We start from the raw sequence: 13,702 nt of genomic DNA, 5'->3' as shown, positions 1-13,702 counted from the left end.
CTGTCCCATCCTGCCTGCACTCACCCACTCATAACAATCATCCTCACACCATCAGTAGTCACTGCACTGAGGTTTGAACCCAGGCAGCTTGGCACGCACCCAACTTACATTCTCAGCACACATTCACCAGCCAACTGGGCCTGGGCCTGGTGACAGAGTAGGCATGGGCCCTAACACCATCAGCCCTGACATGTTCACTAATGCTGGGTGCACAGGCCCTTAGGGTCATGAGCCTCGGGGCTGGGAGGAGGGTAGGGTTCCTGGAGAAGCAGGCATCTGAGTTGGATCTTGACAAAATGTTGGGACTCACTCATGCAAGGACAGGGGGAGGGTCACCCCAAGGGAGAGCCAAGGCAGGAGGCCGAAAGTCTGTCTGTCCGTGGAGTTACATCCTCAATTCCAGGTGATCTCGGTCCCCAACCTACTCTATGTCACCCCTGAGCTGTGGGGACCGCCCCACCCCAATCCCCTCTCTAGATCTTTTCTTGTCCCTCCCCAACATTCACTTTCTCTTGATTTCTTTTTTCTTCTCCTTCCAAAGCTTCAGGGCTTCCCTGGTGGCTCACGTGGTAAAGAATCTGCCTGCAATAGAGGAGACCCAGGTTCGATCCCTGGGTTGGGAAGATCCCCTGGAGAAGAGAATGGCAACCTACTCCAATATTCTTGCCTGGACAATTCCATGGCTTTTTGGCCGGAACTGCCATCTTCCAGTAATTCACCAAAATGACCAACACAAAGGGAAAGAGGAGGGGCACCCGCTATATGTTCTCTAGGCCTTTTAGAAAACATGGAGTTGTTCCTTTGGCCACATACATGCAAATCTACAAGAAGGGTGATATTGTAGATATCAAGGGAATGGGTACTGTTCAAAAAGGAATGCCCCACAAATGTTACCATGGCAAAACTAGGAGAGTCTACAATGTCACAGCATACTGTTTGTGTCATCGTAAACAAACAAGTTAAGGGCAAGATTCTTGCCAAGAAAATTAATGTGCGTATTGAGCATATTAAGCACTCAAAGAGCTGAGATAGCTTCCTGAAACGTGTGAAGGAAAATGATCAGAAAAAGAAGGAAGCCAAAGAGAAAGGGATTTGGGTTCGGCTGAAGTGCCAGCAGGCTCCACCCAGAGAAGCACATTTTGTGAGGACCAATGGAAAGGAACCCGGAATTGTTGGAGCCCATTCCCTATGAATTCATGGCCTGATGGGTGTAAAAATAAAGACCTGGACTGTAAAAAAAAAAAAAAAAAAATTCCATGGACAGAGGGGCTAGGTGGGCTACAGTCCATGGGGTCAAAAAGACATGGGTATGACTGAGCGACTAACACTTTCACTTTCCAAGACTTTCACATTATTTCTAGTCTTTTGGTGTCACTCATATAAGGGCTTCCCTGGTAGCTCAGCTGGTAAAGAATCTGCCTGCAATGCAGGAGAGACTGGTTCAATCCCTGGATCGGAAAGATCTGCTGGAGAAGGTATCTGCTGGAGTAGGCTACCCACTCCAGTATTCTTGGGCTTCCCTTGTGGCTCAGCTGATAAAGAATCTGCCTGCAACACACAAAAAATAATTTTAAAAAGGCAAAAAAAAAAAAAGAATCTGCCTGCAATGCGGGAGACCTGGGTTTGATCCCTGTGTTGGGAAGCTCCCCTGGAGAACAGGAACAGCTACCCACTTCAGTATTCTGGCCTGGAGAATTCTATGGATGGTGGAGTCCATGGAGTCGCAAAGAGTTGGACACAACTGAATGACTTTCACTTCACTTCATACATTTGTACCAGGACACTGATTATTCACACTGGCCCACTTGTGTCCCAGCTGCTCAGCTCCCCTATTACTTTCTTGGATCCTGTTTCTTCCTTCTAGGCTCAGTTCAGTCTAGTCAGTCGCTCAGTCGTGTCCGACTCTTTGCGACCCCATGAACCGCCGCAAAGTATTGGAGTTTCAGCTTCAGCATCAGTCCTTCCAATGAATACTCAGGACTGATCTCCTTTAGGAGGGACTGGTTGGATCTCCTTGCAGTCCAAGGGACTCTCAAGAGTCTTCTCCAACACCACAGTTCAAAAGCATCAATTCTTCGGCGCTCAGCTTTCTTTATAGTCCAACTCTCACATCCATACATGACCACTGGAAAAACCATAGCTTTGACTAGACGGACCTTTGTTGACAAAGTAATGTCTCTGTTTTTCAATATGCTGTCTAGGCTGGTCATAACTTTCCTTCCAAGGAGTAAACGTCTTTTAATTTCATGGCTGCAATCACCATCTGCAGTGATTTTGGAGCCCAGAAAAATAAAGTCAGCCACTGTTTCCACTGTTTCCCCATCTATTTGCCATAAAGTGATGGGACTGGATGTCATGATCTTAGTTTTCTGAACGTTGAGCTTTAAGCCAACTTTTTCACTCTCCTCGTTCACTTTCATCAAGAGGCTCTTTAGTTCTTCTTCACTGTCTTGCATAAGGGTGGTGTCATCTGCATATCTGAGGTTATTGATATTTCTCCCGGCAAGCTTGATTCCAGCTTGTGCTTCCTCCAGCCCAGTGTTTCTCATGATGTACTCTGCATGTAAGTTAAATATGCAGGGTGACAACATACAGCCTTGATGTACTCCTTTTCCTATTTGGAACCAGTCTGTTGTTCCATGTCCAGTTCTAACTGTTGCTTCCTGACTCAAGGTCCTTTTTTTTTTTTTTTTTTAATATTTATTTATTTGGCTGCACAAGGTCTGCACTAGTTGTGGCATGCCAGCTCTGAGTTGTGGCTTGTGGAATCTGGTTCCCTGACCAGGGATTGAATCCAGGACCCCCTGCCTTGGGAACATGGAGTCTTAGCCACTGGACCACCAAGGAAGTCCCAAGGACCTTCTTCCGAAGGTGCTTCTAGAAGTTCTCTTAGCAAGGATTTCTGAGCAGTGAATACTTAGAGCCTTTGTTTGAAATATCTTTATTTCACTGTCTGCTTTCACAGCTAGTCGAGCTGGTATGGCACTTTCGGTAGCCCTCACTTCTCAGCACCTGAAGATGTTGTCTGGATTCAGTTGTTGCTTTTCAGAAGCTGCCTCTGCCCCACATTCTGCCTTCCTGGACCCTGAGTCCTCACAAGTTGCTTCTGGTTCCTCTGGGCCATTTGAGGAATCTCCAGATGGGAATCTCCCAAGGATGAAGCTGTTGGCATCCTACATTGTCCCAATTTCTGGGGCAGTCAGTCCTCAGAGCTGTCTGCCATTGAAGGAGGAAACAGACAGAACAGGCTCCATCTTGAAAGCAGGACTCCATCTTGGGCCAGACTGTGGACTTTGAGCTATATGCCCAGTATCTATGGAAATGACATATCAACTGGAAAACCAGACCCCCTGCATGGAAGAGCCCCACGGCTCGTACCTAGACTCTCCATTGCCTAAAAGAATACCCTAATTATCTGTGTAACCCAATAGAATCATAAATTCTACTATGTTTCTTGGGATATGACCACAGGCCTATTGATAATTGTCCACTGTTAACTACCTAGGCTCAAGGGATAACTTTGATTGTATCTTTCTTTTCCTTTGTTCAGACTAGTTTCAGGGAATTTGGGGAAGTGGGTTTGTGGACGTACACTTAGGGTATGTAAGGTTTTCACAAAAACTCGTTGGGGTCCTTGGCTAAGAGCAGACTCTGCCTGGGGCCCACCGGTGTAATAAACTGCACTCCACTATCTGCAGTGTCCTTCTGAGTGAGTTTGTTTCCCGGAACGCGTGGCTACACCACCATCACCCAGCTCACAAAGTACCCCACCTCTCTGCCCTATATGGTCCTGCGGCCTCTCTCCTCCTGTGTGACTCTCCCCTCTCCTGCTCCCTTCCCCAGATTCCCTTCTTCCTCCTGCCAAGCTTCAGCATCACCCATGCCTCCCACTGCCCGCTGCCTCTACCCTGGTCCAGCCACCAGTTCCCTGCACTGCACATCTACAACCCTTCCTGAGAGTTCTCTATATGATAATTTTACTCCTTCCAGTCCTTTCCCAGGCTGTGGCCTGATGTGCAAATCTGATCATGCCACCCACCTCGTTTTCTCCCAGAGTCAAGCTCCATCAACTGACTGAGGGACCTTATGTGATCTGCCCGTTCTCACTTCCTGGTTCCATCTTTCCCACCTCAAACCAAGGACTCCTCCCAAGTCTCCCACAGGAAGCTGTTGGGAAACAATTTTATCTGCAAACAAACATCATCAGATAAGCCAAAAGCAGCTACACTGGCACTTTGTCATACACCACAGTCTATTGTGGGTAAATGTAAAACCCCTCTGGCTGGGTGAAATGCTGAACATTGTATTGTATTTTGAACCAGTATTTTGTATTCTTTGAACCAGGAGGCACTTTTTTTTTTTTTAACTCAACTCTATATGTTTACATACAATAAAATTCATGTCTTTTAAGGGTGTAGCTTGATGAGCTCTGACAAGTTACCTGTGTAACCACCACCACAGTCAAGGTATTTCAGAACTCTTAATTCTATTCCGTTTCTCTGTATGTTTATCCTTATGACAGTACCACACTTTCTTGCTTACTATTGCCTTGGAGTAGGTTCTGAAATCAGGAAGAGTGAATCCTCCAACTTTGTTCTTTTTCAGGATTGTTTTGGCTACTTTGAATCCCTTGCAATCACATGTGAATTTTAAAATCAGCTTGTTAATTTCTGCAAAGAAGCCCTATGGAATTCTGGTTGGGATTGTGTATTTGTGAAGAATTGATATTCTTTTTTAAATGTTTGGTGAAAGTTACCAATGAAATCATTTGGGCCTGGACTTTTCTGTGCGTGCAAGGTTTGTTTTTTTTTTTGACCACACCACACAGGCAGCTTGTGGGATCTTAGTTCCCTGATCAGGATTGAACCTGGGCCCTTAGCAGTGAAAGTGTGGAATCCTATCCACTGGACTGCCAGGGAATTGGTTTTGTTTTGATTACCAATTCAATCTCTACTTGTTATAGATATATTCACATTGCGTATTTTGTCTTGGGGGCTTCCCAGGTGGCACTAACGGTAAAGATCCCACCTGCCAATGCAGGAGAGACATAAGAGATTCGGGTTCAATCTCCGGGTCAGGAAGATCCCCTGGAGGAGGATGGCAACCCAGTATTCTTGCCTGGAGAATCCCATGAACAGAGGAGCCTAGTGGGCTATGGTCCATAGGGTTGCAGAGTTGGACACAACTGAAGCAACTTAGCACGCACGCACACATTTCTTCTTGAGTCAATTTTGGGAGTTTGTAGCATCTAAAAATTTGTCCATTTCACCTAAGTTATCTAGTCTATTGGCATAAATTACTTATAGTACCCCTTTATAATCTTTTATTTCTATAAAGTCATTAATGCAGTCCCTTTTTTCACTTTTGATTCTATTAATTTGAATCCTTTTTTTTTTAGGTTGACTAAGACCTAAGCCAAAGGTTTTTCAAGTTTACTGATATTTGCAAAGGACTAGATTTTGGTTTCGTCAATTTTTCTCTTTTATTTTTCTATTTTCTATTTCATTAATTTCCACTTTTTAAAAAAAAAGTTAAAATTTTTAAATCTTTTTCTATTTTTGAGAAATAGACAATTTTTTTGTTTCAGATGTACAACATAATTTTATATATATATATATATATATATCAAAACGATCACTGCAATAGTTCAGTTATCATCCATCACCATTGTTACTCAGTTGCTAGGTCATGTCTGACTCTGTGACACCATGGACTGTAGCGCACCAAGTTCCTCTGTCCTCCACTGTCTCTGGAATTTGCTCAAATTCATGTCCATTGAATTGGTGATGCCATCCATCTCATTCTCTGCTGCTCCCTTCTCCTCCTGCCTTCATTCCTTCCCAGGATCAGGGTCTTTTCCAATGAATTGACTCTCCGCATCAGGTGACCAAAGTATTGGAGCTTCAGCTTCAGCATCAGTCCTTCTATTGAGTATTCAGGGTTGATTTCCTTTAGGATTGACTGGTTTGATCTCCTTGCTGTCCAAGGGATTCTCAAGCATCTCTTCCAGTCCCACAATTTGAAAGCATCAGTTCTTGGCTGCTCAGACTTCTTTATGGTCCAACTCTCACATCTGTACATGCCTACTGGAAAAACCACAGCTTTGACCATACGGACCGTTGTCAGCAAAGTGATGTCTCTGCTTTTTAATATGCTGTTTAAGTTTGTCATCACTTCCCTACCAAGGAGCAGGCATCTTTTAATTTCATTGCTGGAGTCACTGTCCCCAGTGATTTCGGTGCCCAAGAATATAACATCTGTCACTGCTTCCACTTTTACTCCTTCTATTTGCCACAAAATGATGGGATTGAATGCCTTGATCTTTGTTTTTTTAATGTTGAGTTTCAAGGCAGCTTTTTCATTCTCCTCTTTCACCCTCATCAAGAAGCACTTAGTTCCTGTTCACATCCTGCCTTTAGAGTGGTATCAGCTATTTGCAAAGACTGCTCAGGCAACCAATTTACCTTCTTGCATTTCTTTTTCTTTGGGATTGCAAGCCATTTTTTTCTTGTGACAAGAAGTTTCAAGATCCATTCTCTTACCTACTTTCAAATATGCCACACAGTATTATAAACTATAGTCACCATGCTCTACAGTATCTCCCCATAGCTTATTCATTTTATAACTGGAAATTTGTATCTTTTGACCCCTTTCAATCAATTTTCCACTCCCTACTCCCAATTCCCGCTTTTATCTTTATTATTTCCTTCCTTCCACTTGCTATAGGTTTAGTTTTCCCTTCTTTTTCTGATGTTTTAAGATAGAAGTTTAAGTTATTGATACGAGATATTTCTTCTTCTTCTCTTTTGAGTAAATTATTATTTTTTTTTTTTTGGCTATGCCACATAGCATGTAGGATCTGTAGTTCCCTATCCATGGATCAAACCTATGCCTCCTGCGGTAGAAGCATGGAGTCTTAACCACTGAACCACCAGGGAAGTCCCTAAATGCTTTACTTAATTATCAATTTTTAGACTATTTAATACAAAGCACAATTCAAATACGTTCTAAAATGACATTTGGGTAACTGCCACAAAAAAACCCCACCATTGTTTAATAGCATTTTTTTTTCTGTTTCATGACTTAAATCTCATAAAACAAGTAGAAAGAACACAACTGATGGTTTTATCCTGTGGTAAGTCATCAAGAAACAAAGCATGGACCATTAGCAAGTAGCTCTTGGGATCTTGCAGTGAGTTGAATGAGAAATAGTTTCCGCTGAAGTCTTTGGATCGCCATTAGTTAAAGTTTCTATTGTATTGGAAGGGAAGATACTACTTCTGGCAAAAGACAGTTGGACTTCCCTGGTGGTGCAGCAGATAGCAATCTGCCTGCCAATGCAGGGGGCATGGGTTCGACCCCGGGTCTGGGAAAATCCTACACGTCCGTGGAGCAATTAAGCCCATGCAGCACAGCTACTGAAGCCCACGCTCTAGAGCCTGTCCTCCACTACAGGAGAAACCAGTTCAATGAGAAGTCCACACACCACAACAAAGAGTAGCCCCCGCTCACCACCACTAGAGAAAGCTCACGCACAGGAATGAAGGCCCAGTGCAACCAAAACTAAATAAATAAATACAGTTTTAAAATTAAAAAAAAAGAAAAGAGAGAGAGACAGTTGGAGGGGTGACTTTCCAAAACCTACATGTATGCGTAATATGTACCTTTACATCAGCTGGTAAAGAATCCACCTGCAATGTGGGAGACCTGGGTTCCATCCCTGGGTGGGGAAGATCCACTGGAGAAGGGAAAGGTCACCCACTGCAGTATTTTGGCATGGAGAATTCCATAGACTGTATAGTCCATGGGGTTGCAAAGAGTCAGACACAACTGAGCGACTTTCACTTTCACATTATAGATGTTTTTATAATGAAAATATATAATTACACATATACAATGAAATTATATGTATACATATATGTATGTAAGTATGCTGCTGCTGCTAAGTTGCTTCAGTTGTGTCCGACTCTGTGCAACCCCACAGACGGTAGCTCACCAGGCTCCCCGTCCCTGGGATTCTCCAGGCAAGAATACTGGAGTGGGTTGCCATTTCCTTCTCCAATGCATGAAAGTGAAAAGTGAAAGTGAAGTTGCTCAGTCGTGTCCGACGCTTCACGACTCCATGGACTGCAGCCTGCCAGGCTCCTCCGTCCATGGGATTTTCCAGGCAAGAGTACTGGAGTACATATACATATATACATAATTTCCTATTTACAAAAGGAATTCACACTTATTGGGAAAACTTCAAACATCACATCTCAGAAATAAATATTATGTTGCAGTTATAAATTTGCCAATATTTCACTATTTTTTGATAAATAAAGAAAGCAACTTTCTACTGTCAACCTAAGAATATATAGGGGGACTCCCTGTAATTCTTGCATCCTAGAGGAAACCACTGGCATTCAGTATACATCCCTTCATGCTGGAGAGTATGTCTGTGCATGTTTAAGGTTAGCGGAGTTATCACCGCAACGACATAAGGTGGATAACTTTGCAACCTGCTTTTTAAGCACTTTGTAGAACAAAGCAGTATTCATTGGAAGGACTGTTGCTGAAGTTGAAGCTCCAATACTTTGGCCAACTGATGCAAAGAGCTGACTCATTGGAATAGACCCTAATACTGGGAAAGTTTGAAGGCAAAAGGAAAAGGGGGTGGCAGAGGATGAGATGGCTAGGCAGCATCACCCACTCAATGGATATGAATTTGAGCAAACTCTGGGAGACAGCAGAGAACAGAGGAGCCTGGTGGGATACAGTCCACGGGGCTGCACAGAGTCAGATATGACTTAGCCACTGAACAAGAGCAAAGCAAATCCTAGCACTGGTTGTGCCGTTTCCCCTCGCTGGAGCCTCAGTTTCCTTACTTGTAAAAGTCAAACTAATAATTCCGTTCCAGTTATTAATTTATTGACTCTCAGCTCCAAATTTATCATGTTTGTCTTCTCGGTGAATATGAATCCAGGCCCTTTACATTTTTTTTCCTTTGCCAGATGGCGGAATGCTACATTTTGCCAGTAGAGGGCGCTAACAGACACTGCTTGAGGAAAAGGTTTTACTTCCGGGTTTTGATGAGCATCTCGGCGGACTTCCGCAGGGGGCCCAGCCTCCCCAGCTCAGCTTCCTGAGGCAGCTTTTGCAGCACCGGTTCTCTGCAGTACAGGTGGCCAGCAGCCCTTAGCCTGCAACCTGGGAGGAGTGGAACGCCTCTAGGCAGACTCTTCATGAACAGTTTTTCCCAGCATCTTAGAGGGGGGTTTTCCAGCAAGTTTCACGGGGCGTGCACAGCACTTGAGTAACTTCTCTACTATCCAATGAGGCCCAGCCATTCCCTCTCCAACAGGTCTGGATCTCAACCCAGCCCTGGGGATGGGAGCTGCTACTTGTATTTGCTATTCCTGCGCCCTTTAGAGTTCTCTTTACTTCTTACTAGTCAGTTCCTGGTTACCCCAACCCCCTGTAAATAATTCTTATATTAGACTTTAATATAAGTCTTATATGGGCTTCCCTAGTGGCTCAGCTGGTAAGGAATACGCCTGCAATGTGGGAGACCTGGGTTTGATAGCGGGGTTGGGAAGAACCCCTGGAGAATGGAAAGTCTACGCCAGTATTCTGGCCTGGAGAATTCCATGGATTGTATAGTCCATAGGGTCACAGAGTATAAATAATATATATTTATAAAAATATAAGTATATATAAATATAATAAATATATTTATTTAAAATAAATATATTTATAAAAATATAAATAATTCTTATAAAATTATAGAATTTAGTATGTCTAACATATTATATTACACGTTATATTTAATAAACCTATTAATATATATGATATATTATTATATGCTATATAATATATAATATAAATATTCTATATTATATATAATAGATATAATATATAATATAGAATATTTATTAAGAATATAGAATGTATATTATATTATATATTCTATTAGACATATCATATCTATTAGTATACCTAGTAATATAATACCTAAATTAATATATAATATGTATTATATCTTATATATAATAATAATATGTATTATATAAAATATATAATACATATTATATATTATGTCATAATATATAATATAAACATATATAATTATATATCATACATCATATAATATATATTATATAAATATATATAATTATATATAATATAACTTATATTATATATTATATAATACAATATATATTATATAATATAAATTATACACATAATATATATATTATATATTTATAAAAATATAATAAATATATATTATATATTATATAATTTATATTACATATAATTATATATTTTTATATAATATATATTATGATATATGATATCATATATATGATATGATATATATGATATATCAGATATCAGATATCTGATATATATGATATCAGATATTATAAATATATAAATATATCTATCTAAATATATATATTTTCATATAAATATATAAATATCAGATATTATAAACATAATATATGATATATGATAATATATTACATATGTTATATAATGTATTATATATAACATATTAATATTATATTATATTATATTATATATTATATATAGTTTATATTATATATAATTATATATTTTATATAATATATATTATATGATATATAACTATATATGTTTATATTATATATTATACAATATATAATATGTATTATATATTTTATATAATATATAATATATATTATAGGATATAGATATAATATATATTATATATAGGTATTATATTACTAGGTATATTAATAGATATAATATGTCTAATATAATATATAATATAATATATATATTCTACATTATTAATAAATATTCTATATTATATATAATATATCTATTATATATAAATATAAATTATATATTATATAATACAATATATATTATACAATACAATATATATTATATAATATAAATTATATATGTAATATATATTATATATTTATAAAAATATAAAAATATATATTATATATATTACATATAATACATAATATATAATATATAATTATATTACATATAATTATATATTTTTATATAATATATATTATATGATATATATGATATATATGATATATATGATATCAGATATTATAAATATATAAATATATCTATATCTATCTATATATCTATCTATATAAATATATATATTCATATATAAATATATATATTCTCATATAAATATATAAATATCAGATATTATAAATATATAATATATAATATAGAAATCATATATCATATATAATATATGATATATGATAATATATTACATATGTTATATAATATATTATATTAATATTATATTATGTTATATTATATATTATATATAGTTTATATTATATATAATTATATTTTTATATAATATATATTATATGATATATAATTATATATGTTTATATTATATATTATAACATAATATATAATATGTAGTATATATTTTATATAATATATAATATATATTATAAGATATAGATATAATATATATTATATATAGGTATTATATTACTAGGTATATTAATAGATATAATATGTCTAATATAATATATAATATATTCTATATTATTAATAAATATTCTACATTATATATAACATCTATTATATATAATATAGAATATTTATATTCTATATTATTATATAGCATATAATAATATATATCATATATATTAATAGGTATATTAAATATAATATGTGTAATATAATATATTAGACATACTAAAGTCTATAATTCTATAAGAATTATTTATATTTTTATAAATATATTATAAGATATATATTATATATTGTATATAATATAGGATATAAATAATGTACAATATAATGTATTATAAGATATATAATATATATTATATAGTTATTAATATATTATATATAATATAATATATAATTATCATATTAATATAGTATATTAATATATAATATGTATATATTGGAGAAGGCAATGGCAACCCACTCCAGTACTCTTGCCTGGAAAATCCCATGGACAGAGGAGCCTGATACGCTACAGCCCATGGGATCGCAAAGAGTTGGACACGACTCAGTGTCTTCACTCCACTCACTTCACTCACTTTGTACTTTATCACTGGAGAAAGAACTGACAACTCACTCCAATATTCTTGCCTGGAGAATCCCATGGACTGAGGAGCCTGGCAGGCCATGGTCCATAAGGTCGCAGAGAGTCGGACACGACTGAAGTGACTGAGCAATATGTATATATAATATATAAATAAAATATATACAATATATTATATATAATATATTAATATATAACATATATTAATATATTATATATTAAATATATGTTATAGATAAAATAATATATATTATATAATATTATATATTATATGTTCTAATATATATTATATTATATAATATATTATATTAGAATTATATTATATATTATATATACAATACATATATTATTTCTAATATATACTATATATAATATAGTACATCAAGACTGTATATTGTCACCCTGCTTATTTAACTTATATGCAGAGTACATCATGAGAAATGCTGGGCTGGAAGAAACACAAGCTGGAATCAAGATTGCTGGGAGAAATATCAATAACCTCAGATATGCAGATGACACCACCCTTAAGCCAGAAAGCGAAGAAGATCTAAAGAGCCTCTTGATGAAAGTGAAAGAGGAGAGTGAAAAAGTTGGCTTAAAGCTCAACGTTCAGAAAACTAAGATCATGGCATCTGGTCCCATCACTTCATGGGAAATAGATGGGGAAACAGTGGAAACAGTGTCAGACTTTATTTTTTTGGGCTCCAAAATCACTGCTGATGGTGATTGCAGCCACGAAATTAAAAGACGCTTACTCCTTGGAAGGAAGGTTATGGCCAACCTAGATAGCATATTTAAAAGCAGAGACATTACTTTGCCAACAAAGGTCATCTAGTCAAGGCCATGGTTTTTCCAGTGGTCATGTATGGATGTGAGAGTTGGACGGTGAAGAAAGCTGAGCGCGGAAGAATTGATGCTTTTGAACTGTGGTGTTGGAGAAGACTCTTGAGAGTCCCTTGGACTGCAAGAAGATCCAACCAGTCCATCCTAAAGGAGATCAGTCCTGGGTGTTCATTGGAAGGACTGATGTTGAAGCTGAAACTCCAATCCTTTGGCCACCTGATGGGAAGAGCTGACTCATTGGAAAAGACCCTTATGCTGGGAAGGATTGGGGGCAGAAGGAGAAGGGGACGACAGAGGATGAGATGGTTGGATGGCATCACCAAGTCGATGGACATGGTTTTGGGTAAACTCCGGGAGTTGGTGATGGACAGGGAGGCCTGGCGTGCTGCAGTTCATGGGGTCGCAAAGAGTCGGACACGAATGAGCGACTGAACTGAACTGATATATAGTATATATTATATACATATACTATATATATTATATATTCTATTATATATATTATGTGTATATTAGATATATAATATATAACTTATATAATATATAATATATAATGTATAATTATGTAATACATAATATATAATGTATAATTATATAATATATATAATATAATATATACACAATATATGTATAAATATATATTATATTATATATAATATAATATAATTATATTATATAATATATAATTATATGTAATATATAACATATAACATATTATATATAATCTATATTAATAGATATATAGGTGTATTATATAATATATATTAATATAGCTATATCCCACAC

The 13,702-nt window shown here is 36.7% G+C and overlaps 1 pseudogene; it reads left to right on the top strand.

The window, feature by feature from the left end:
- Positions 1-705: 705 nt before the first annotated feature.
- On the top strand, positions 706-1,205 carry LOC145522732 (large ribosomal subunit protein eL21 pseudogene; annotated as a pseudogene).
- The last annotated feature ends 12,497 nt before the right edge of the window (positions 1,206-13,702 follow it).

Source organism: Giraffa tippelskirchi, chromosome 10 (genome assembly GCF_054371585.1).
Source record: "Giraffa tippelskirchi isolate mGirTip1 chromosome 10, T2T-mGirTip1v1.2.pri, whole genome shotgun sequence".
In the NCBI taxonomy this organism is placed as follows: domain Eukaryota; kingdom Metazoa; phylum Chordata; class Mammalia; order Artiodactyla; family Giraffidae; genus Giraffa; species Giraffa tippelskirchi.
The sequence above is the reverse complement of the archived record's forward strand: the minus strand, read 5'-3'. Positions and strand labels throughout refer to the sequence as shown.